Genomic DNA, 23663 nt, shown 5'->3' with positions numbered 1-23663 from the left:
AAATAAATCTTTTTATCTGCTTCTTATTTAGGGTTTTATGTTAGCTTGATAACATGTAGCACATAATCTCTGTGGCCAATGACACAGACGCATCTCGAGACCTCACCCTGACATGTTTTTGGGTGTATTTTCAGCTCCAATTTTGCCTGCAGATTCACCAAGTTAGTCCTCGTTAGTATAGTGGTGAGTATCCCCGCCTGTCACGCGGGAGACCGGGTTCGATTCCCCGACGGGGAGAACATTGCAAGTTTTTATCAGGTTCAGAGATTCGTTGCTCAAGGTTATGGAGAATCAAAGTCCGAATCCAATTGAGCGTGAAAAATATACCACTTGATTTTGAGAGCATAAGAAAGAACCAGAAACACCAATTGCATAGCCTCGTTTTTAGTTTGGGTGTCACCCCTTGCTTTTATCTAGCATGGCATGTACTGTTTTTGTGCATTACAATATTTGCATATCATCCTCTTAAAATTGGCTCACGCTGTAACACAGGAGACAGCTATGTAGTGGACAAGTCTCTTGTGAGCTAAACCTGATTATGACATCACATCAATGAAGCAAAGCTGAAACTATTGTATGCCTACAGAGTATAGACTGAGAGAGAAGTGTCTTTTCCTATGGATTGCAGGCTAAAATGGACTTGCATCCCCTACTTTCAAAGGGAGTAACTGTATAGTAAGTGAGATAGATAGACCAATATCATGTAAGCTTCCTGGCCATGACCGACCAGTAGAGGATAACAGAAAAAGGTTTTTAATTGAAATGACTATCTTTTTTGCAAAGTTGTATTGTAGTCTTTGTTTCAGCTGAGACAAAAATAAATCTTTTTATCTGCTTCTTATTTAGGGTTTTATGTTAGCTTGATAACATGTAGCACATAATCTCTGTGGCCAATGACACAGACGCATCTCGAGACCTCACCCTGACATGTTTTTGGGTGTATTTTCAGCTCCAATTTTGCCTGCAGATTCACCAAGTTAGTCCTCGTTAGTATAGTGGTGAGTATCCCCGCCTGTCACGCGGGAGACCGGGGTTCGATTCCCCGACGGGGAGAACATTGCAAGTTTTTATCAGGTTCAGAGATTCGTTGCTCAAGGTTATGGAGAATCAAAGTCCGAATCCAATTGTAGCGTGAAAAATATACCACTTGATTTTGAGAGCATAAGAAAGAACCAGAAACACCAATTGCATAGCCTCGTTTTTAGTTTGGGTATCACCCCTTGCTTTTATCTAGCATGGCATGTACTGTTTTTGTGCATTACAATATTTGCATATCATCCTCTTACAATTGGCTCATGCTGTAACACAGGAGACAGCTATGTAGTGGACAAGTCTCTTGTGAGCTAAACCTGATTATGACATCACATCAATGTAGCAAAGCTGAAACTATTGTATGCCTACAGAGTATAGACTGAAAGAGAAGTGTCTTTTCCTATGAATTGCAGGCTAAAATGGACTTGCATCCCCTACTTTCAAAGGGAGTAACTGTATAGTAAGTGAGATAGATAGACCGATATCATGTAAGCTTCCTGGCCACGACCGACCAGTAGAGGATAACAGAAAAAGGTTTTTAATTGAAATTACTATTTTTTTTGCAAAGTGGTATTGTAGTCTTTGTTTCAGCTGAGACAAAAATAAATCTTTTTATCTGCTTCTTATTTAGGGTTTTATGTTAGCTTGATAACATGTAGCACATAATCTCTGTGGCCAATGACACAGACGCATCTCGAGACCTCACCTTGACATGTTTTTGGGTGTATTTTCAGCTCCAATTTTGCCTGCAGATTCACCAAGTTAGTCCTCGTTAGTATAGTGGTGAGTATCCCCGCCTGTCACGCGGGAGACTGGGGTTCGATTCCCCGACGGGGAGAACATTGCAAGTTTTTATCAGGTTCAGAGATTCGTTGCTCAAGGTTATGGAGAATCAAAGTCCGAATCCAATTGTAGCGTGAAAAATATACCACTTGATTTTGAGAGCATAAGAAAGAACCAGAAACACCAATTGCATAGCCTCGTTTTTAGTTTGGGTATCACCCCTTGCTTTTATCTAGCATGGCATGTACTGTTTTTGTGCATTACAATATTTGCATATCATCCTCTTACAATTGGCTCATGCTGTAACACAGGAGACAGCTATGTAGTGGACAAGCCTCTTGTGAGCTAAACCTGATTATGACATCACATCAATGTAGCAAAGCTGAAACTATTGTATGCCTACAGAGTATAGACTGAGAGAGAAGTGTCTTTTCCTATGAATTGCAGGCTAAAATGGACTTGTATCCCCTACTTTCAAAGGGAGTAACTGTATAGTAAGTGAGATAGGTAGACCGATATCATGTAAGCTTCCTGGCCATTACCGACCAGTAGAGGATAACAGAAAAAGGTTTTTAATTGAAATGACTATCTTTTTTGCAAAGTGGTATTGTAGTCTTTGTTTCAGCTGAGACAAAAATAAATCTTTTTATCTGCTTCTTATTTAGGGTTTTATGTTAGCTTGATAACATGTAGCACATAATCTCTGTGGCCAATGACACAGACGCATCTCGAGACCTCACCCTGACATGTTTTTGGGTGTATTTTCAGCTCCAATTTTGCCTGCAGATTCACCAAGTTAGTCCTCGTTAGTATAGTGGTGAGTATCCCCGCCTGTCACGCGGGAGACCGGGGTTCGATTCCCCGACGTGGAGAACATTGCAAGTTTTAATCAGGTTCAGAGATTCGTTGCTCAAGGTTATGGAGAATCAAAGTCCGAATCCAATTGTAGCGTGAAAAATATACCACTTGATTTTGAGAGCATAAGAAAGAACCAGAAACACCAATTGCATAGCCTCGTTTTTAGTTTGGGTGTCACCCCTTGCTTTTATCTAGCATGGCATGTACTGTTTTTGTGCATTACAATATTTGCATATCATCCTCTTAAAATTGGCTCACGCTGTAACACAGGAGACAGCTATGTAGTGGACAAGTCTCTTGTGAGCTAAACCTGATTATGACATCACATCAATGTAGCAAAGCTGAAACTATTGTATGCCTACAGAGTATAGACTGAGAGAGAAGTGTCTTTTCCTATGAATTGCAGGCTAAAATGGACTTGCATCCCCTACTTTCAAAGGGAGTAACTGTATAGTAAGTGAGATAGGTAGACCGATATCATGTAAGCTTCCTGGCCATTACCGACCAGTAGAGGATAACAGAAAAAGGTTTTTAATTGAAATGACTATCTTTTTTGCAAAGTGGTATTGTAGTCTTTGTTTCAGCTGAGACAAAAATAAATCTTTTTATCTGCTTCTTATTTAGGGTTTTATGTTAGCTTGATAACATGTAGCACATAATCTCTGTGGCCAATGACACAGACGCATCTCGAGACCTCACCCTGACATGTTTTTGGGTGTATTTTCAGCTCCAATTTTGCCTGCAGATTCACCAAGTTAGTCCTCGTTAGTATAGTGGTGAGTATCCCCGCCTGTCACGCGGGAGACCGGGGTTCGATTCCCCGACGGGGAGAACATTGCAAGTTTTTATCAGGTTCAGAGATTCGTTGCTCAAGGTTATGGAGAATCAAAGTCCGAATCCAATTGTAGCGTGAAAAATATACCACTTGATTTTGAGAGCATAAGAAAGAACCAGAAACACCAATTGCATAGCCTCGTTTTTAGTTTGGGTGTCACCCCTTGCTTTTATCTAGCATGGCATGTACTGTTTTTGTGCATTACAATATTTGCATATCATCCTCTTAAAATTGGCTCACGCTGTAACACAGGAGACAGCTATGTAGTGGACAAGTCTCTTGTGAGCTAAACCTGATTATGACATCACATCAATGAAGCAAAGCTGAAACTATTGTATGCCTACAGAGTATAGACTGAGAGAGAAGTGTCTTTTCCTATGGATTGCAGGCTAAAATGGACTTGCATCCCCTACTTTCAAAGGGAGTAACTGTATAGTAAGTGAGATAGATAGACCGATATCATGTAAGCTTCCTGGCCATTACCGACCAGTAGAGGATAACAGAAAAAGGTTTTTAATTGAAATGACTATCTTTTTTGCAAAGTGGTATTGTAGTCTTTGTTTCAGCTGAGACAAAAATAAATCTTTTTATCTGCTTCTTATTTAGGGTTTTATGTTAGCTTGATAACATGTAGCACATAATCTCTGTGGCCAATGACACAGGCGCATCTCGAGACCTCACCCTGACATGTTTTTGGGTGTATTTTCAGCTCCAATTTTGCCTGCAGATTCACCAAGTTAGTCCTCGTTAGTATAGTGGTGAGTATCCCCGCCTGTCACGCGGGAGACCGGGTTCGATTCCCCGACGGGGAGAACATTGCAAGTTTTTATCAGGTTCAGAGATTCGTTGCTCAAGGTTATGGAGAATCAAAGTCCGAATCCAATTGTAGCGTGAAAAATATACCACTTGATTTTGAGAGCATAAGAAAGAACCAGAAACACCAATTGCATAGCCTCGTTTTTAGTTTGGGTGTCACCCCTTGCTTTTATCTAGCATGGCATGTACTGTTTTTGTGCATTACAATATTTGCATATCATCCTCTTAAAATTGGCTCACGCTGTAACACAGGAGACAGCTATGTAGTGGACAAGTCTCTTGTGAGCTAAACCTGATTATGACATCACATCAATGAAGCAAAGCTGAAACTATTGTATGCCTACAGAGTATAGACTGAGAGAGAAGTGTCTTTTCCTATGGATTGCAGGCTAAAATGGACTTGCATCCCCTACTTTCAAAGGGAGTAACTGTATAGTAAGTGAGATAGATAGACCAATATCATGTAAGCTTCCTGGCCATGACCGACCAGTAGAGGATAACAGAAAAAGGTTTTTAATTGAAATGACTATCTTTTTTGCAAAGTTGTATTGTAGTCTTTGTTTCAGCTGAGACAAAAATAAATCTTTTTATCTGCTTCTTATTTAGGGTTTTATGTTAGCTTGATAACATGTAGCACATAATCTCTGTGGCCAAAGACACAGACGCATCTCGAGACCTCACCTTGACATGTTTTTGGGTGTATTTTCAGCTCCAATTTTGCCTGCAGATTCACCAAGTTAGTCCTCGTTAGTATAGTGGTGAGTATCCCCGCCTGTCACGCGGGAGACCGGGGTTCGATTCCCCGACGGGGAGAACATTGCAAGTTTTTATCAGGTTCAGAGATTCGTTGCTCAAGGTTATGGAGAATCAAAGTCCGAATGCAATTGTAGCGTGAAAAATATACCACTTGATTTTGAGAGCATAAGAAAGAACCAGAAACACCAATTGCATAGCCTCATTTTTAGTTTGGGTATCACCCCTTGCTTTTATCTAGCATGGCATGTACTGTTTTTGTGCATTACAATATTTGCATATCATCCTCTTACAATTGGCTCATGCTGTAACACAGGAGACAGCTATGTAGTGGACAAGTCTCTTGTGAGCTAAACCTGATTATGACATCACATCAATGTAGCAAAGCTGAAACTATTGTATGCCTACAGAGTATAGACTGAGAGAGAAGTGTCTTTTCCTATGAATTGCAGGCTAAAATGGACTTGCATCCCCTACTTTCAAAGGGAGTAACTGTATAGTAAGTGAGATAGATAGACCGATATCATGTAAGCTTCCTGGCCACGACCGACCAGTAGAGGATAACAGAAAAAGGTTTTTAATTGAAATTACTATCTTTTTTGCAAAGTGGTATTGTAGTCTTTGTTTCAGCTGAGACAAAAATAAATCTTTTTATCTGCTTCTTATTTAGGGTTTTATGTTAGCTTGATAACATGTAGCACATAATCTCTGTGGCCAATGACACAGACGCATCTCGAGACCTCACCCTGACATGTTTTTGGGTGTATTTTCAGCTCCAATTTTGCCTGCAGATTCACCAAGTTAGTCCTCGTTAGTATAGTGGTGAGTATCCCCGCCTGTCACGCGGGAGACCGGGGTTCGATTCCCCGACGGGGAGAACATTGCAAGTTTTTATCAGGTTCAGAGATTCGTTGCTCAAGGTTATGGAGAATCAAAGTCCGAATCCAATTGTAGCGTGAAAAATATACCACTTGATTTTGAGAGCATAAGAAAGAACCAGAAACACCTATTGCATAGCCTCGTTTTTAGTTTGGGTGTCACCCCTTGCTTTTATCTAGCATGGCATGTACTGTTTTTGTGCATTACAATATTTGCATATCATCCTCTTAAAATTGGCTCACGCTGTAACACAGGAGACAGCTATGTAGTGGACAAGTCTCTTGTGAGCTAAACCTGATTATGACATCACATCAATGAAGCAAAGCTGAAACTATTGTATGCCTACAGAGTATAGACTGAGAGAGAAGTGTCTTTTCCTATGGATTGCAGGCTAAAATGGACTTGCATCCCCTACTTTCAAAGGGAGTAACTGTATAGTAAGTGAGATAGATAGACCGATATCATGTAAGCTTCCTGGCCATTACCGACCAGTAGAGGATAACAGAAAAAGGTTTTTAATTGAAATGACTATCTTTTTTGCAAAGTGGTATTGTAGTCTTTGTTTCAGCTGAGACAAAAATAAATCTTTTTATCTGCTTCTTATTTAGGGTTTTATGTTAGCTTGATAACATGTAGCACATAATCTCTGTGGCCAATGACACAGACGCATCTCGAGACCTCACCCTGACATGTTTTTGGGTGTATTTTCAGCTCCAATTTTGCCTGCAGATTCACCAAGTTAGTCCTCGTTAGTATAGTGGTGAGTATCCCCGCCTGTCACGCGGGAGACCGGGTTCGATTCCCCGACGGGGAGAACATTGCAAGTTTTTATCAGGTTCAGAGATTCGTTGCTCAAGGTTATGGAGAATCAAAGTCCGAATCCAATTGTAGCGTGAAAAATATACCACTTGATTTTGAGAGCATAAGAAAGAACCAGAAACACCAATTGCATAGCCTCGTTTTTAGTTTGGGTGTCACCCCTTGCTTTTATCTAGCATGGCATGTACTGTTTTTGTGCATTACAATATTTGCATATCATCCTCTTAAAATTGGCTCACGCTGTAACACAGGAGACAGCTATGTAGTGGACAAGTCTCTTGTGAGCTAAACCTGATTATGACATCACATCAATGAAGCAAAGCAGAAACTATTGTATGCCTACAGAGTATAGACTGAGAGAGAAGTGTCTTTTCCTATGGATTGCAGGCTAAAATGGACTTGCATCCCCTACTTTCAAAGGGAGTAACTGTATAGTAAGTGAGATAGATAGACCAATATCATGTAAGCTTCCTGGCCATGACCGACCAGTAGAGGATAACAGAAAAAGGTTTTTAATTGAAATGACTATCTTTTTTGCAAAGTTGTATTGTAGTCTTTGTTTCAGCTGAGACAAAAATAAATCTTTTTATCTGCTTCTTATTTAGGGTTTTATGTTAGCTTGATAACATGTAGCACATAATCTCTGTGGCCAATGACACAGACGCATCTCGAGACCTCACCCTGACATGTTTTTGGGTGTATTTTCAGCTCCAATTTTGCCTGCAGATTCACCAAGTTAGTCCTCGTTAGTATAGTGGTGAGTATCCCCGCCTGTCACGCGGGAGACCGGGGTTCGATTCCCCGACGGGGAGAACATTGCAAGTTTTTATCAGGTTCAGAGATTCGTTGCTCAAGGTTATGGAGAATCAAAGTCCGAATCCAATTGTAGCGTGAAAAATATACCACTTGATTTTGAGAGCATAAGAAAGAACCAGAAACACCAATTGCATAGCCTCGTTTTTAGTTTGGGTATCACCCCTTGCTTTTATCTAGCATGGCATGTACTGTTTTTGTGCATTACAATATTTGCATATCATCCTCTTACAATTGGCTCATGCTGTAACACAGGAGACAGCTATGTAGTGGACAAGTCTCTTGTGAGCTAAACCTGATTATGACATCACATCAATGTAGCAAAGCTGAAACTATTGTATGCCTACAGAGTATAGACTGAGAGAGAAGTGTCTTTTCCTATGAATTGCAGGCTAAAATGGACTTGCATCCCCTACTTTCAAAGGGAGTAACTGTATAGTAAGTGAGATAGATAGACCGATATCATGTAAGCTTCCTGGCCACGACCGACCAGTAGAGGATAACAGAAAAAGGTTTTTAATTGAAATTACTATCTTTTTTGCAAAGTGGTATTGTAGTCTTTGTTTCAGCTGAGACAAAAATAAATCTTTTTATCTGCTTCTTATTTAGGGTTTTATGTTAGCTTGATAACATGTAGCACATAATCTCTGTGGCCAATGACACAGACGCATCTCGAGACCTCACCCTGACATGTTTTTGGATGTATTTTCAGCTCCAATTTTGCCTGGACATGCACCAAGATAGTCCTCGTTAGTATAGTGGTGAGTATCCCCGCCTGTCACGCGGGAGACCGGGGTTCGATTCCCCGACGGGGAGAACATTGCAAGTTTTTATCAGGTTCAGAGATTCGTTGCTCAAGGTTATGGAGAATCAAAGTCCGAATCCAATTGTAGCGTGAAAAATATACCACTTGATTTTGAGAGCATAAGAAAGAACCAGAAACACCAATTGCATAGCCTCGTTTTTAGTTTGGGTATCACCCCTTGCTTTTATCTAGCATGGCATGTACTGTTTTTGTGCATTACAATATTTGCATATCATCCTCTTACAATTGGCTCATGCTGTAACACAGGAGACAGCTATGTAGTGGACAAGTCTCTTGTGAGCTAAACCTGATTATGACATCACATCAATGTAGCAAAGCTGAAACTATTGTATGCCTACAGAGTATAGACTGAGAGAGAAGTGTCTTTTCCTATGAATTGCAGGCTAAAATGGACTTGCATCCCCTACTTTCAAATGGAGTAACTGTATAGTAAGTGAGATAGGTAGACCGATATCATGTAAGCTTCCTGGCCATTACCGACCAGTAGAGGATAACAGAAAAAGGTTTTTAATTGAAATGACTATCTTTTTTGCAAAGTGGTATTGTAGTCTTTGTTTCAGCTGAGACAAAAATAAATCTTTTTATCTGCTTCTTATTTAGGGTTTTATGTTAGCTTGATAACATGTAGCACATAATCTCTGTGGCCAATGACACAGACGCATCTCGAGACCTCACCCTGACATGTTTTTGGGTGTATTTTCAGCTCCAATTTTGCCTGCAGACTCACCAAGTTAGTCCTCGTTAGTATAGTGGTGAGTATCCCCGCCTGTCACGCGGGAGACCGGGGTTCGATTCCCCGACGGGGAGAACATTGCAAGTTTTTATCAGGTTCAGAGATTCGTTGCTCAAGGTTATGGAGAATCAAAGTCCGAATCCAATTGTAGCGTGAAAAATATACCACTTGATTTTGAGAGCATAAGAAAGAACCAGAAACACCAATTGCATAGCCTCGTTTTTAGTTTGGGTGTCACCCCTTGCTTTTATCTAGCATGGCATGTACTGTTTTTGTGCATTACAATATTTGCATATCATCCTCTTAAAATTGGCTCACGCTGTAACACAGGAGACAGCTATGTAGTGGACAAGTCTCTTGTGAGCTAAACCTGATTATGACATCACATCAATGAAGCAAAGCTGAAACTATTGTATGCCTACAGAGTATAGACTGAGAGAGAAGTGTCTTTTCCTATGGATTGCAGGCTAAAATGGACTTGCATCCCCTACTTTCAAAGGGAGTAACTGTATAGTAAGTGAGATAGATAGACCGATATCATGTAAGCTTCCTGGCCATTACCGACCAGTAGAGGATAACAGAAAAAGGTTTTTAATTGAAATGACTATCTTTTTTGCAAAGTGGTATTGTAGTCTTTGTTTCAGCTGAGACAAAAATAAATCTTTTTATCTGCTTCTTATTTAGGGTTTTATGTTAGCTTGATAACATGTAGCACATAATCTCTGTGGCCAATGACACAGACGCATCTCGAGACCTCACCCTGACATGTTTTTGGGTGTATTTTCAGCTCCAATTTTTCCTGCAGATTCACCAAGTTAGTCCTCGTTAGTATAGTGGTGAGTATCCCCGCCTGTCACGCGGGAGACCGGGTTCGATTCCCCGACGGGGAGAACATTGCAAGTTTTTATCAGGTTCAGAGATTCGTTGCTCAAGGTTATGGAGAATCAAAGTCCGAATCCAATTGTAGCGTGAAAAATATACCACTTGATTTTGAGAGCATAAGAAAGAACCAGAAACACCAATTGCATAGCCTCGTTTTTAGTTTGGGTGTCACCCCTTGCTTTTATCTAGCATGGCATGTACTGTTTTTGTGCATTACAATATTTGCATATCATCCTCTTAAAATTGGCTCACGCTGTAACACAGGAGACAGCTATGTAGTGGACAAGTCTCTTGTGAGCTAAACCTGATTATGACATCACATCAATGAAGCAAAGCTGAAACTATTGTATGCCTACAGAGTATAGACTGAGAGAGAAGTGTCTTTTCCTATGGATTGCAGGCTAAAATGGACTTGCATCCCCTACTTTCAAAGGGAGTAACTGTATAGTAAGTGAGATAGATAGACCAATATCATGTAAGCTTCCTGGCCATGACCGACCAGTAGAGGATAACAGAAAAAGGTTTTTAATTGAAATGACTATCTTTTTTGCAAAGTTGTATTGTAGTCTTTGTTTCAGCTGAGACAAAAATAAATCTTTTTATCTGCTTCTTATTTAGGGTTTTATGTTAGCTTGATAACATGTAGCACATAATCTCTGTGGCCAATGACACAGACGCATCTCGAGACCTCACCCTGACATGTTTTTGGGTGTATTTTCAGCTCCAATTTTGCCTGCAGATTCACCAAGTTAGTCCTCGTTAGTATAGTGGTGAGTATCCCCGCCTGTCACGCGGGAGACCGGGGTTCGATTCCCCGACGGGGAGAACATTGCAAGTTTTTATCAGGTTCAGAGATTCGTTGCTCAAGGTTATGGAGAATCAAAGTCCGAATCCAATTGTAGCGTGAAAAATATACCACTTGATTTTGAGAGCATAAGAAAGAACCAGAAACACCAATTGCATAGCCTCGTTTTTAGTTTGGGTATCACCCCTTGCTTTTATCTAGCATGGCATGTACTGTTTTTGTGCATTACAATATTTGCATATCATCCTCTTACAATTGGCTCATGCTGTAACACAGGAGACAGCTATGTAGTGGACAAGTCTCTTGTGAGCTAAACCTGATTATGACATCACATCAATGTAGCAAAGCTGAAACTATTGTATGCCTACAGAGTATAGACTGAGAGAGAAGTGTCTTTTCCTATGAATTGCAGGCTAAAATGGACTTGCATCCCCTACTTTCAAATGGAGTAACTGTATAGTAAGTGAGATAGGTAGACCGATATCATGTAAGCTTCCTGGCCATTACCGACCAGTAGAGGATAACAGAAAAAGGTTTTTAATTGATATGACTATCTTTTTTGCAAAGTGGTATTGTAGTCTTTGTTTCAGCTGAGACAAAAATAAATCTTTTTATCTGCTTCTTATTTAGGGTTTTATGTTAGCTTGATAACATGTAGCACATAATCTCTGTGGCCAATGACACAGACGCATCTCGAGACCTCACCCTGACATGTTTTTGGGTGTATTTTCAGCTCCAATTTTGCCTGCAGATTCACCAAGTTAGTCCTCGTTAGTATAGTGGTGAGTATCCCCGCCTGTCACGCGGGAGACCGGGGTTCGATTCCCCGACGGGGAGAACATTGCAAGTTTTTATCAGGTTCAGAGATTCGTTGCTCAAGGTTATGGAGAATCAAAGTCCGAATCCAATTGTAGCGTGAAAAATATACCACTTGATTTTGAGAGCATAAGAAAGAACCAGAAACACCTATTGCATAGCCTCGTTTTTAGTTTGGGTGTCACCCCTTGCTTTTATCTAGCATGGCATGTACTGTTTTTGTGCATTACAATATTTGCATATCATCCTCTTAAAATTGGCTCACGCTGTAACACAGGAGACAGCTATGTAGTGGACAAGTCTCTTGTGAGCTAAACCTGATTATGACATCACATCAATGAAGCAAAGCTGAAACTATTGTATGCCTACAGAGTATAGACTGAGAGAGAAGTGTCTTTTCCTATGGATTGCAGGCTAAAATGGACTTGCATCCCCTACTTTCAAAGGGAGTAACTGTATAGTAAGTGAGATAGATAGACCGATATCATGTAAGCTTCCTGGCCATTACCGACCAGTAGAGGATAACAGAAAAAGGTTTTTAATTGAAATGACTATCTTTTTTGCAAAGTGGTATTGTAGTCTTTGTTTCAGCTGAGACAAAAATAAATCTTTTTATCTGCTTCTTATTTAGGGTTTTATGTTAGCTTGATAACATGTAGCACATAATCTCTGTGGCCAATGACACAGACGCATCTCGAGACCTCACCCTGACATGTTTTTGGGTGTATTTTCAGCTCCAATTTTGCCTGCAGATTCACCAAGTTAGTCCTCGTTAGTATAGTGGTGAGTATCCCCGCCTGTCACGCGGGAGACCGGGTTCGATTCCCCGACGGGGAGAACATTGCAAGTTTTTATCAGGTTCAGAGATTCGTTGCTCAAGGTTATGGAGAATCAAAGTCCGAATCCAATTGTAGCGTGAAAAATATACCACTTGATTTTGAGAGCATAAGAAAGAACCAGAAACACCAATTGCATAGCCTCGTTTTTAGTTTGGGTGTCACCCCTTGCTTTTATCTAGCATGGCATGTACTGTTTTTGTGCATTACAATATTTGCATATCATCCTCTTAAAATTGGCTCACGCTGTAACACAGGAGACAGCTATGTAGTGGACAAGTCTCTTGTGAGCTAAACCTGATTATGACATCACATCAATGAAGCAAAGCAGAAACTATTGTATGCCTACAGAGTATAGACTGAGAGAGAAGTGTCTTTTCCTATGGATTGCAGGCTAAAATGGACTTGCATCCCCTACTTTCAAAGGGAGTAACTGTATAGTAAGTGAGATAGATAGACCAATATCATGTAAGCTTCCTGGCCATGACCGACCAGTAGAGGATAACAGAAAAAGGTTTTTAATTGAAATGACTATCTTTTTTGCAAAGTTGTATTGTAGTCTTTGTTTCAGCTGAGACAAAAATAAATCTTTTTATCTGCTTCTTATTTAGGGTTTTATGTTAGCTTGATAACATGTAGCACATAATCTCTGTGGCCAATGACACAGACGCATCTCGAGACCTCACCCTGACATGTTTTTGGGTGTATTTTCAGCTCCAATTTTGCCTGCAGATTCACCAAGTTAGTCCTCGTTAGTATAGTGGTGAGTATCCCCGCCTGTCACGCGGGAGACCGGGGTTCGATTCCCCGACGGGGAGAACATTGCAAGTTTTTATCAGGTTCAGAGATTCGTTGCTCAAGGTTATGGAGAATCAAAGTCCGAATCCAATTGTAGCGTGAAAAATATACCACTTGATTTTGAGAGCATAAGAAAGAACCAGAAACACCAATTGCATAGCCTCGTTTTTAGTTTGGGTATCACCCCTTGCTTTTATCTAGCATGGCATGTACTGTTTTTGTGCATTACAATATTTGCATATCATCCTCTTACAATTGGCTCATGCTGTAACACAGGAGACAGCTATGTAGTGGACAAGTCTCTTGTGAGCTAAACCTGATTATGACATCACATCAATGTAGCAAAGCTGAAACTATTGTATGCCTACAGAGTATAGACTGAGAGAGAAGTGTCTTTTCCTATGAATTGCAGGCTAAAATGGACTTGCATCCCCTACTTTCAAAGGGAGTAACTGTATAGTAAGTGAGATAGATAGACCGATATCATGTAAGCTTCCTGGCCACGACCGACCAGTAGAGGATAACAGAAAAAGGTTTTTAATTGAAATTACTATCTTTTTTGCAAAGTGGTATTGTAGTCTTTGTTTCAGCTGAGACAAAAATAAATCTTTTTATCTGCTTCTTATTTAGGGTTTTATGTTAGCTTGATAACATGTAGCACATAATCTCTGTGGCCAATGACACAGACGCATCTCGAGACCTCACCCTGACATGTTTTTGGATGTATTTTCAGCTCCAATTTTGCCTGGACATGCACCAAGATAGTCCTCGTTAGTATAGTGGTGAGTATCCCCGCCTGTCACGCGGGAGACCGGGGTTCGATTCCCCGACGGGGAGAACATTGCAAGTTTTTATCAGGTTCAGAGATTCGTTGCTCAAGGTTATGGAGAATCAAAGTCCGAATCCAATTGTAGCGTGAAAAATATACCACTTGATTTTGAGAGCATAAGAAAGAACCAGAAACACCAATTGCATAGCCTCGTTTTTAGTTTGGGTATCACCCCTTGCTTTTATCTAGCATGGCATGTACTGTTTTTGTGCATTACAATATTTGCATATCATCCTCTTACAATTGGCTCATGCTGTAACACAGGAGACAGCTATGTAGTGGACAAGTCTCTTGTGAGCTAAACCTGATTATGACATCACATCAATGTAGCAAAGCTGAAACTATTGTATGCCTACAGAGTATAGACTGAGAGAGAAGTGTCTTTTCCTATGAATTGCAGGCTAAAATGGACTTGCATCCCCTACTTTCAAATGGAGTAACTGTATAGTAAGTGAGATAGGTAGACCGATATCATGTAAGCTTCCTGGCCATTACCGACCAGTAGAGGATAACAGAAAAAGGTTTTTAATTGAAATGACTATCTTTTTTGCAAAGTGGTATTGTAGTCTTTGTTTCAGCTGAGACAAAAATAAATCTTTTTATCTGCTTCTTATTTAGGGTTTTATGTTAGCTTGATAACATGTAGCACATAATCTCTGTGGCCAATGACACAGACGCATCTCGAGACCTCACCCTGACATGTTTTTGGGTGTATTTTCAGCTCCAATTTTGCCTGCAGACTCACCAAGTTAGTCCTCGTTAGTATAGTGGTGAGTATCCCCGCCTGTCACGCGGGAGACCGGGGTTCGATTCCCCGATGGGGAGAACATTGCAAGTTTTTATCAGGTTCAGAGATTCGTTGCTCAAGGTTATGGAGAATCAAAGTCCGAATCCAATTGTAGCGTGAAAAATATACCACTTGATTTTGAGAGCATAAGAAAGAACCAGAAACACCAATTGCATAGCCTCGTTTTTAGTTTGGGTGTCACCCCTTGCTTTTATCTAGCATGGCATGTACTGTTTTTGTGCATTACAATATTTGCATATCATCCTCTTAAAATTGGCTCACGCTGTAACACAGGAGACAGCTATGTAGTGGACAAGTCTCTTGTGAGCTAAACCTGATTATGACATCACATCAATGAAGCAAAGCTGAAACTATTGTATGCCTACAGAGTATAGACTGAGAGAGAAGTGTCTTTTCCTATGAATTGCAGGCTAAAATGGACTTGCATCCCCTACTTTCAAAGGGAGTAACTGTATAGTAAGTGAGATAGATAGACCGATATCATGTAAGCTTCCTGGCCATTACCGACCAGTAGAGGATAACAGAAAAAGGTTTTTAATTGAAATGACTATCTTTTTTGCAAAGTGGTATTGTAGTCTTTGTTTCAGCTGAGACAAAAATAAATCTTTTTATCTGCTTCTTATTTAGGGTTTTATGTTAGCTTGTTAACATGTAGCACATAATCTCTGTGGCCAATGACACAGACGCATCTCGAGACCTCACCCTGACATGTTTTTGGGTGTATTTTCAGCTCCAATTTTGCCTGCAGATTCACCAAGTTAGTCCTCGTTAGTATAGTGGTGAGTATCCCCGCCTGTCACGCGGGAGACCGGGGTTCGATTCCCCGACGGGGAGAACATTGCAAGTTTTTATCAGGTTCAGAGATTCGTTGCTCAAGGTTATGGAGAATCAAAGTCCGAATCCAATTGTAGCGTGAAAAATATACCACTTGATTTTGAGAGCATAAGAAAGAACCAGAAACACCAATTGCATAGCCTCGTTTTTAGTTTGGGTGTCACCCCTTGCTTTTATCTAGCATGGCATGTACTGTTTTTGTGCATTACAATATTTGCATATCATCCTCTTAAAATTGGCTCACGCTGTAACACAGGAGACAGCTATGTAGTGGACAAGTCTCTTGTGAGCTAAACCTGATTATGACATCACATCAATGAAGCAAAGCTGAAACTATTGTATGCCTACAGAGTATAGACTGAGAGAGAAGTGTCTTTTCCTATGGATTGCAGGCTAAAATGGACTTGCATCCCCTACTTTCAAAGGGAGTAACTGTATAGTAAGTGAGATAGATAGACCAATATCATGTAAGCTTCCTGGCCATGACCGACCAGTAGAGGATAACAGAAAAAGGTTTTTAATTGAAATGACTATCTTTTTTGCAAAGTTGTATTGTAGTCTTTGTTTCAGCTGAGACAAAAATAAATCTTTTTATCTGCTTCTTATTTAGGGTTTTATGTTAGCTTGATAACATGTAGCACATAATCTCTGTGGCCAATGACACAGACGCATCTCGAGACCTCACCCTGACATGTTTTTGGATGTATTTTCAGCTCCAATTTTGCCTGAAGATGCACCAAGATAGTCCTCGTTAGTATAGTGGTGAGTATCCCCGCCTGTCACGCGGGAGACCGGGGTTCGATTCCCCGACGGGGAGAACATTGCAAGTTTTTATCAGGTTCAGAGATTCGTTGCTCAAGGTTATGGAGAATCAAAGTCCGAATCCAATTGTAGCGTGAAAAATATACCACTTGATTTTGAGAGCATAAGAAAGAACCAGAAACACCAATTGCATAGCCTCGTTTTTAGTTTGGGTGTCACCCCTTGCTTTTATCTAGCATGGCATGTACTGTTTTTGTGCATTACAATATTTGCATATCATCCTCTTAAAATTGGCTCACGCTGTAACACAGGAGACAGCTATGTAGTGGACAAGTCTCTTGTGAGCTAAACCTGATTATGACATCACATCAATGAAGCAAAGCTGAAACTATTGTATGCCTACAGAGTATAGACTGAGAGAGAAGTGTCTTTTCCTATGGATTGCAGGCTAAAATGGACTTGCATCCCCTACTTTCAAAGGGAGTAACTGTATAGTAAGTGAGATAGATAGACCGATATCATGTAAGCTTCCTGGCCATTACCGACCAGTAGAGGATAACAGAAAAAGGTTTTTAATTGAAATGACTATCTTTTTTGCAAAGTGGTATTGTAGTCTTTGTTTCAGCTGAGACAAAAATAAATCTTTTTATCTGCTTCTTATTTAGGGTTTTATGTTAGCTTGATAACATGTAGCACATAATCTCTGTGGCCAATGACACAGACGCATCTCGAGACCTCACCCTGACATGTTTTTGGGTGTATTTTCAGCTCCAATTTTGCCTGCAGATTCACCAAGTTAGTCCTCGTTAGTATAGTGGTGAGTATCCCCGCCTGTCACGCGGGAGACCGGGTTCGATTCCCCGACGGGGAGAACATTGCAAGTTTTTATCAGGTTCAGAGATTCGTTGCTCAAGGTTATGGAGAATCAAAGTCCGAATCCAATTGTAGCGTGAAAAATATACCACTTGATTTTGAGAGCATAAGAAAGAACCAGAAACACCAATTGCATAGCCTCGTTTTTAGTTTGGGTGTCACCCCTTGCTTTTATCTAGCATGGCATGTACTGTTTTTGTGCATTACAATATTTGCATATCATCCTCTTAAAATTGGCTCACGCTGTAACACAGGAGACAGCTATGTAGTGGACAAGTCTCTTGTGAGCTAAACCTGATTATGACATCACATCAATGAAGCAAAGCTGAAACTATTGTATGCCTACAGAGTATAGACTGAGAGAGAAGTGTCTTTTCCTATGGATTGCAGGCTAAAATGGACTTGCATCCCCTACTTTCAAAGGGAGTAACTGTATAGTAAGTGAGATAGATAGACCAATATCATGTAAGCTTCCTTGCCATGACCGACCAGTAGAGGATAACAGAAAAAGGTTTTTAATTGAAATGACTATCTTTTTTGCAAAGTTGTATTGTAGTCTTTGTTTCAGCTGAGACAAAAATAAATCTTTTTATCTGCTTCTTATTTAGGGTTTTATGTTAGCTTGATAACATGTAGCACATAATCTCTGTGGCCAATGACACAGACGCATCTCGAGACCTCACCCTGACATGTTTTTGGGTGTATTTTCAGCTCCAATTTTGCCTGCAGATTCACCAAGTTAGTCCTCATTAGTATAGTGGTGAGTATCCCCCCGCCTGTCACGTGGGAGACCGGGGTTCGATTCCCCGACGGGGAGAACATTGCAAGTTTTTATCAGGTTCAGAGATTCGTTGCTCAAGGTTATGGAGAATCAAAGTCCGAATCCAATTGTAGCGTGAAAAATATACCACTTGATTTTGAGAGCATAAGAAAGAACCAGAAACACTAATTGCATAGCCTCGTTTTTAGTTTGGGTATCACCCCTTGCTTTTATCTAGCATGGCATGTACTGTTTTTGTGCATTACAATATTTGCATATCATCCTCTTACAATTGGCTCATGCTGTAACACAGGAGACAGCTATGTAGTGGACAAGTCTCTTGTGAGCTAAACCTGATTATGACATCACATCAATGTAGCAAAGCTGAAACTATTGTATGCCTACAGAGTATAGACTGAGAGAGAAGTGTCTTTTCCTATGAATTGCAGGCTAAAATGGACTTGCATCCCCTACTTTCAAAGGGAGTAACTGTATAGTAAGTGAGATAGATAGACCGATATCATGTAAGCTTCCTGGCCACGACCGACCAGTAGAGGATAACAGAAAAAGGTTTTTAATTGAAATTACTATCTTTTTTGCAAAGTGGTATTGTAGTCTTTGTTTCAGCTGAGACAAAAATAAATCTTTTTATCTGCTTCTTATTTAGGGTTTTATGTTAGCTTGATAACATGTAGCACATAATCTCTGTGGCCAATGACACAGACGCATCTCGAGACCTCACCCTGACATGTTTTTGGATGTATTTTCAGCTCCAATTTTCCCTGGAGATGCACCAAGATAGTCCTCGTTAGTATAGTGGTGAGTATCCCCGCCTGTCACGCGGGAGACCGGGGTTCGATTCCCCGACGGGGAGAACATTGCAAGTTTTTATCAGGTTCAGAGATTCGTTGCTCAAGGTTATGGAGAATCAAAGTCCGAATCCAATTGTAGCGTGAAAAATATACCACTTGATTTTGAGAGCATAAGAAAGAACCAGAAACACCAATTGCATAGCCTCGTTTTTAGTTTGGGTATCACCCCTTGCTTTTATCTAGCATGGCATGTACTGTTTTTGTGCATTACAATATTTGCATATCATCCTCTTACAATTGGCTCATGCTGTAACACAGGAGACAGCTATGTAGTGGACAAGTCTCTTGTGAGCTAAACCTGATTATGACATCACATCAATGTAGCAAAGCTGAAACTATTGTATGCCTACAGAGTATAGACTGAGAGAGAAGTGTCTTTTCCTATGAATTGCAGGCTAAAATGGACTTGCATCCCCTACTTTCAAAGGGAGTAACTGTATAGTAAGTGAGATAGGTAGACCGATATCATGTAAGCTTCCTGGCCATTACCGACCAGTAGAGGATAACAGAAAAAGGTTTTTAATTGAAATGACTATCTTTTTTGCAAAGTGGTATTGTAGTCTTTGTTTCAGCTGAGACAAAAATAAATCTTTTTATCTGCTTCTTATTTAGGGTTTTATGTTAGCTTGATAACATGTAGCACATAATCTCTGTGGCCAATGACACAGACGCATCTCGAGACCTCACCCTGACATGTTTTTGGGTGTATTTTCAGCTCCAATTTTGCCTGCAGATTCACCAAGTTAGTCCTCGTTAGTATAGTGGTGAGTATCCCCGCCTGTCACGCGGGAGACCGGGGTTCGATTCCCCGACGGGGAGAACATTGCAAGTTTTTATCAGGTTCAGAGATTCGTTGCTCAAGGTTATGGAGAATCAAAGTCCGAATCCAATTGTAGCGTGAAAAATATACCACTTGATTTTGAGAGCATAAGAAAGAACCAGAAACACCAATTGCATAGCCTCGTTTTTAGTTTGGGTGTCACCCCTTGCTTTTATCTAGCATGGCATGTACTGTTTTTGTGCATTACAATATTTGCATATCATCCTCTTAAAATTGGCTCACGCTGTAACACAGGAGACAGCTATGTAGTGGACAAGTCTCTTGTGAGCTAAACCTGATTATGACATCACATCAATGAAGCAAAGCTGAAACTATTGTATGCCTACAGAGTATAGACTGAGAGAGTAGTGTCTTTTCCTATGGATTGCAGGCTAAAATGGACTTGCATCCCCTACTTTCAAAGGGAGTAACTGTATAGTAAGTGAGATAGATAGACCGATATCATGTAAGCTTCCTGGCCATTACCGACCAGTAGAGGATAACAGAAAAAGGTTTTTAATTGAAATGACTATCTTTTTTGCAAAGTGGTATTGTAGTCTTTGTTTCAGCTGAGACAAAAATAAATCTTTTTATCTGCTTCTTATTTAGGGTTTTATGTTAGCTTGATAACATGTAGCACATAATCTCTGTGGCCAATGACACAGACGCATCTCGAGACCTCACCCTGACATGTTTTTGGGTGTATTTTCAGCTCCAATTTTGCCTGCAGATTCACCAAGTTAGTCCTCGTTAGTATAGTGGTGAGTATCCCCGCCTGTCACGCGGGAGACCGGGGTTCGATTCCCCGACGGGGAGAACATTGCAAGTTTTTATCAGGTTCAGAGATTCGTTGCTCAAGGTTATGGAGAATCAAAGTCCGAATCCAATTGTAGCGTGAAAAATATACCACTTGATTTTGAGAGCATAAGAAAGAACCAGAAACACCAATTGCATAGCCTCGTTTTTAGTTTGGGTGTCACCCCTTGCTTTTATCTAGCATGGCATGTACTGTTTTTGTGCATTACAATATTTGCATATCATCCTCTTACAATTGGCTCATGCTGTAACACAGGAGACAGCTATGTAGTGGACAAGTCTCTTGTGAGCTAAACCTGATTATGACATCACATCAATGTAGCAAAGCTGAAACTATTGTATGCCTACAGAGTATAGACTGAGAGAGAAGTGTCTTTTCCTATGAATTGCAGGCTAAAATGGACTTGCATCCCCTACTTTCAAAGGGAGTAACTGTATAGTAAGTGAGATAGGTAGACCGATATCATGTAAGCTTCCTGGCCATTACCGACCAGTAGAGGATAACAGAAAAAGGTTTTTAATTGAAATGACTATCTTTTTTGCAAAGTGGTATTGTAGTCTTTGTTTCAGCTGAGACAAAAATAAATCTTTTTATCTGCTTCTTATTTAGGGTTTTATGTTAGCTTGATAACATGTAGCACATAATCTCTGTGGCCAATGACACAGACGCATCTCGAGACCTCACCCTGACATGTTTTTGGGTGTATTTTCAGCTCCAATTTTGCCTGCAGATTCACCAAGTTAGTCCTCGTTAGTATAGTGGTGAGTATCCCCGCCTGTCACGCGGGAGACCGGGGTTCGTTTCCCCGACGGGGAGAACATTGCAAGTTTTTATCAGGTTCAGAGATTCGTTGCTCAAGGTTATGGAGAATCAAAGTCCGAATCCAATTGTAGCGTGAAAAATATACCACTTGATTTTGAGAGCATAAGAAAGAACCAGAAACACCAATTGCATAGCCTCGTTTTTAGTTTGGGTGTCACCCCTTGCTTTTATCTAGCATGGCATGTACTGTTTTTGTGCATTACAATATTTGCCTATCATCCTCTTAAAATTGGCTCACGCTGTAACACAGGAGACAGCTATGTAGTGGACAAGTCTCTTGTGAGCTAAACCTGATTATGACATCACATCAATGAAGCAAAGCTGAAACTATTGTATGCCTACAGAGTATAGACTGAGAGAGAAGTGTCTTTTCCTATGGATTGCAGGCTAAAATGGACTTGCATCCCCTACTTTCAAAGGGAGTAACTGTATAGTAAGTGAGATAGATAGACCGATATCATGTAAGCTTCCTGGCCATTACCGACCAGAAGAGGATAACAGAAAAAGGTTTTTAATTGAAATGACTATCTTTTTTGCAAAGTGGTATTGTAGTCTTTGTTTCAGCTGAGACAAAAATAAATCTTTTTATCTGCTTCTTATTTAGGGTTTTATGTTAGCTTGATAACATGTAGCACATAATCTCTGTGGCCAATGACACAGACGCATCTCGAGACCTCACCCTGACATGTTTTTGGGTGTATTTTCAGCTCCAATTTTGCCTGCAGATTCACCAAGTTAGTCCTCGTTAGTATAGTGGTGAGTATCCCCGCCTGTCACGCGGGAGACCGGGGTTCGATTCCCCGACGGGGAGAACATTGCAAGTTTTTATCAGGTTCAGAGATTCGTTGCTCAAGGTTATGGAGAATCAAAGTCCGAATCCAATTGTAGCGTGAAAAATATACCACTTGATTTTGAGAGCATAAGAAAGAACCAGAAACACCAATTGCATAGCCTCGTTTTTAGTTTGGGTATCACCCCTTGCTTTTATCTAGCATGGCATGTACTGTTTTTGTGCATTACAATATTTGCATATCATCCTCTTACAATTGGCTCATGCTGTAACACAGGAGACAGCTATGTAGTGGACAAGTCTCTTGTGAGCTAAACCTGATTATGACATCACATCAATGTAGCAAAGCTGAAACTATTGTATGCCTACAGAGTATAGACTGAGAGAGAAGTGTCTTTTCCTATGAATTGCAGGCTAAAATGGACTTGCATCCCCTACTTTCAAAGGGAGTAACTGTATAGTAAGTGAGATAGGTAGACCGATATCATGTAAGCTTCCTGGCCATTACCGACCAGTAGAGGATAACAGAAAAAGGTTTTTAATTGAAATGACTATCTTTTTTGCAAAGTGGTATTGTAGTCTTTGTTTCAGCTGAGACAAAAATAAATCTTTTTATCTGCTTCTTATTTAGGGTTTTATGTTAGCTTGATAACATGTAGCACATAATCTCTGTGGCCAATGACACAGACGCATCTCGAGACCTCACCCTGACATGTTTTTGGGTGTATTTTCAGCTCCAATTTTGCCTGCAGATTCACCAAGTTAGTCCTCGTTAGTATAGTGGTGAGTATCCCCGCCTGTCACGCGGGAGACCGGGGTTCGATTCCCCGACGGGGAGAACATTGCAAGTTTTTATCAGGTTCAGAGATTCGTTGCTCAAGGTTATGGAGAATCAAAGTCCGAATCCAATTGTAGCGTGAAAAATATACCACTTGATTTTGAGAGCATAAGAAAGAACCAGAAACACCAATTGCATAGCCTCGTTTTTAGTTTGGGTGTCACCCCTTGCTTTTATCTAGCATGGCATGTACTGTTTTTGTGCATTACAATATTTGCATATCATCCTCTTAAAATTGGCTCACGCTGTAACACAGGAGACAGCTATGTAGTGGACAAGTCTCTTGTGAGCTAAACCTGATTATGACATCACATCAATGAAGCAAAGCTGATACTATTGTATGCCTACAGAGTATAGACTGAGAGAGAAGTGTCTTTTCCTATGGATTGTAGGCTAAAATGGACTTGCATCCCCTACTTTCAAAGGGAGTAACTGTATAGTAAGTGAGATAGATAGACCGATATCATGTAAGCTTCCTGGCCATTACCGACCAGTAGAGGATAACAGAAAAAGGTTTTTAATTGAAATAACTATCTTTTTTGCAAAGTTGTACT

The 23663-nt window shown here is 40.4% G+C and overlaps 22 non-coding genes across 22 annotated transcripts; all 22 read left to right on the top strand.

The window, feature by feature from the left end:
* Window positions 1–981: 981 nt before the first annotated feature.
* Window positions 982–1053, top strand: TRNAD-GUC (transfer RNA aspartic acid (anticodon GUC)). The gene has a single exon. It is a non-coding gene; the product is annotated as a tRNA-Asp (tRNA).
* Window positions 1054–1798: 745 nt separating this feature from the next.
* Window positions 1799–1870, top strand: TRNAD-GUC (transfer RNA aspartic acid (anticodon GUC)). Its single transcript has one exon. It is a non-coding gene; the product is annotated as a tRNA-Asp (tRNA).
* A 745-nt stretch (window positions 1871–2615) lies between these two features.
* Window positions 2616–2687, top strand: TRNAD-GUC (transfer RNA aspartic acid (anticodon GUC)). The gene has a single exon. It is a non-coding gene; the product is annotated as a tRNA-Asp (tRNA).
* Window positions 2688–3432: 745 nt separating this feature from the next.
* On the top strand, window positions 3433–3504 carry TRNAD-GUC (transfer RNA aspartic acid (anticodon GUC)). Its single transcript has one exon. It is a non-coding gene; the product is annotated as a tRNA-Asp (tRNA).
* Window positions 3505–5065: 1561 nt separating this feature from the next.
* On the top strand, window positions 5066–5137 carry TRNAD-GUC (transfer RNA aspartic acid (anticodon GUC)). The gene has a single exon. It is a non-coding gene; the product is annotated as a tRNA-Asp (tRNA).
* Window positions 5138–5882: 745 nt separating this feature from the next.
* TRNAD-GUC (transfer RNA aspartic acid (anticodon GUC)) lies at window positions 5883–5954 on the top strand. Its single transcript has one exon. It is a non-coding gene; the product is annotated as a tRNA-Asp (tRNA).
* Window positions 5955–7515: 1561 nt separating this feature from the next.
* On the top strand, window positions 7516–7587 carry TRNAD-GUC (transfer RNA aspartic acid (anticodon GUC)). Its single transcript has one exon. It is a non-coding gene; the product is annotated as a tRNA-Asp (tRNA).
* Window positions 7588–8332: 745 nt separating this feature from the next.
* On the top strand, window positions 8333–8404 carry TRNAD-GUC (transfer RNA aspartic acid (anticodon GUC)). The gene has a single exon. It is a non-coding gene; the product is annotated as a tRNA-Asp (tRNA).
* A 745-nt stretch (window positions 8405–9149) lies between these two features.
* TRNAD-GUC (transfer RNA aspartic acid (anticodon GUC)) lies at window positions 9150–9221 on the top strand. The gene has a single exon. It is a non-coding gene; the product is annotated as a tRNA-Asp (tRNA).
* Window positions 9222–10782: 1561 nt separating this feature from the next.
* Window positions 10783–10854, top strand: TRNAD-GUC (transfer RNA aspartic acid (anticodon GUC)). The gene has a single exon. It is a non-coding gene; the product is annotated as a tRNA-Asp (tRNA).
* A 745-nt stretch (window positions 10855–11599) lies between these two features.
* TRNAD-GUC (transfer RNA aspartic acid (anticodon GUC)) lies at window positions 11600–11671 on the top strand. The gene has a single exon. It is a non-coding gene; the product is annotated as a tRNA-Asp (tRNA).
* A 1561-nt stretch (window positions 11672–13232) lies between these two features.
* On the top strand, window positions 13233–13304 carry TRNAD-GUC (transfer RNA aspartic acid (anticodon GUC)). The gene has a single exon. It is a non-coding gene; the product is annotated as a tRNA-Asp (tRNA).
* A 745-nt stretch (window positions 13305–14049) lies between these two features.
* TRNAD-GUC (transfer RNA aspartic acid (anticodon GUC)) lies at window positions 14050–14121 on the top strand. Its single transcript has one exon. It is a non-coding gene; the product is annotated as a tRNA-Asp (tRNA).
* Window positions 14122–14866: 745 nt separating this feature from the next.
* TRNAD-GUC (transfer RNA aspartic acid (anticodon GUC)) lies at window positions 14867–14938 on the top strand. The gene has a single exon. It is a non-coding gene; the product is annotated as a tRNA-Asp (tRNA).
* Window positions 14939–15683: 745 nt separating this feature from the next.
* TRNAD-GUC (transfer RNA aspartic acid (anticodon GUC)) lies at window positions 15684–15755 on the top strand. Its single transcript has one exon. It is a non-coding gene; the product is annotated as a tRNA-Asp (tRNA).
* A 745-nt stretch (window positions 15756–16500) lies between these two features.
* On the top strand, window positions 16501–16572 carry TRNAD-GUC (transfer RNA aspartic acid (anticodon GUC)). The gene has a single exon. It is a non-coding gene; the product is annotated as a tRNA-Asp (tRNA).
* A 2380-nt stretch (window positions 16573–18952) lies between these two features.
* Window positions 18953–19024, top strand: TRNAD-GUC (transfer RNA aspartic acid (anticodon GUC)). Its single transcript has one exon. It is a non-coding gene; the product is annotated as a tRNA-Asp (tRNA).
* A 745-nt stretch (window positions 19025–19769) lies between these two features.
* Window positions 19770–19841, top strand: TRNAD-GUC (transfer RNA aspartic acid (anticodon GUC)). Its single transcript has one exon. It is a non-coding gene; the product is annotated as a tRNA-Asp (tRNA).
* A 745-nt stretch (window positions 19842–20586) lies between these two features.
* TRNAD-GUC (transfer RNA aspartic acid (anticodon GUC)) lies at window positions 20587–20658 on the top strand. Its single transcript has one exon. It is a non-coding gene; the product is annotated as a tRNA-Asp (tRNA).
* Window positions 20659–21403: 745 nt separating this feature from the next.
* TRNAD-GUC (transfer RNA aspartic acid (anticodon GUC)) lies at window positions 21404–21475 on the top strand. Its single transcript has one exon. It is a non-coding gene; the product is annotated as a tRNA-Asp (tRNA).
* Window positions 21476–22220: 745 nt separating this feature from the next.
* TRNAD-GUC (transfer RNA aspartic acid (anticodon GUC)) lies at window positions 22221–22292 on the top strand. Its single transcript has one exon. It is a non-coding gene; the product is annotated as a tRNA-Asp (tRNA).
* Window positions 22293–23037: 745 nt separating this feature from the next.
* On the top strand, window positions 23038–23109 carry TRNAD-GUC (transfer RNA aspartic acid (anticodon GUC)). Its single transcript has one exon. It is a non-coding gene; the product is annotated as a tRNA-Asp (tRNA).
* Window positions 23110–23663: the final 554 nt, after the last annotated feature.

Source organism: Pseudophryne corroboree, chromosome 11 (assembly GCF_028390025.1).
Source record: "Pseudophryne corroboree isolate aPseCor3 chromosome 11, aPseCor3.hap2, whole genome shotgun sequence".
In the NCBI taxonomy this organism is placed as follows: Eukaryota; Metazoa; Chordata; class Amphibia; order Anura; family Myobatrachidae; genus Pseudophryne; species Pseudophryne corroboree.
Note: the sequence above shows the minus strand (reverse complement) of the source record. Positions and strands in the feature narration are given on the sequence as shown.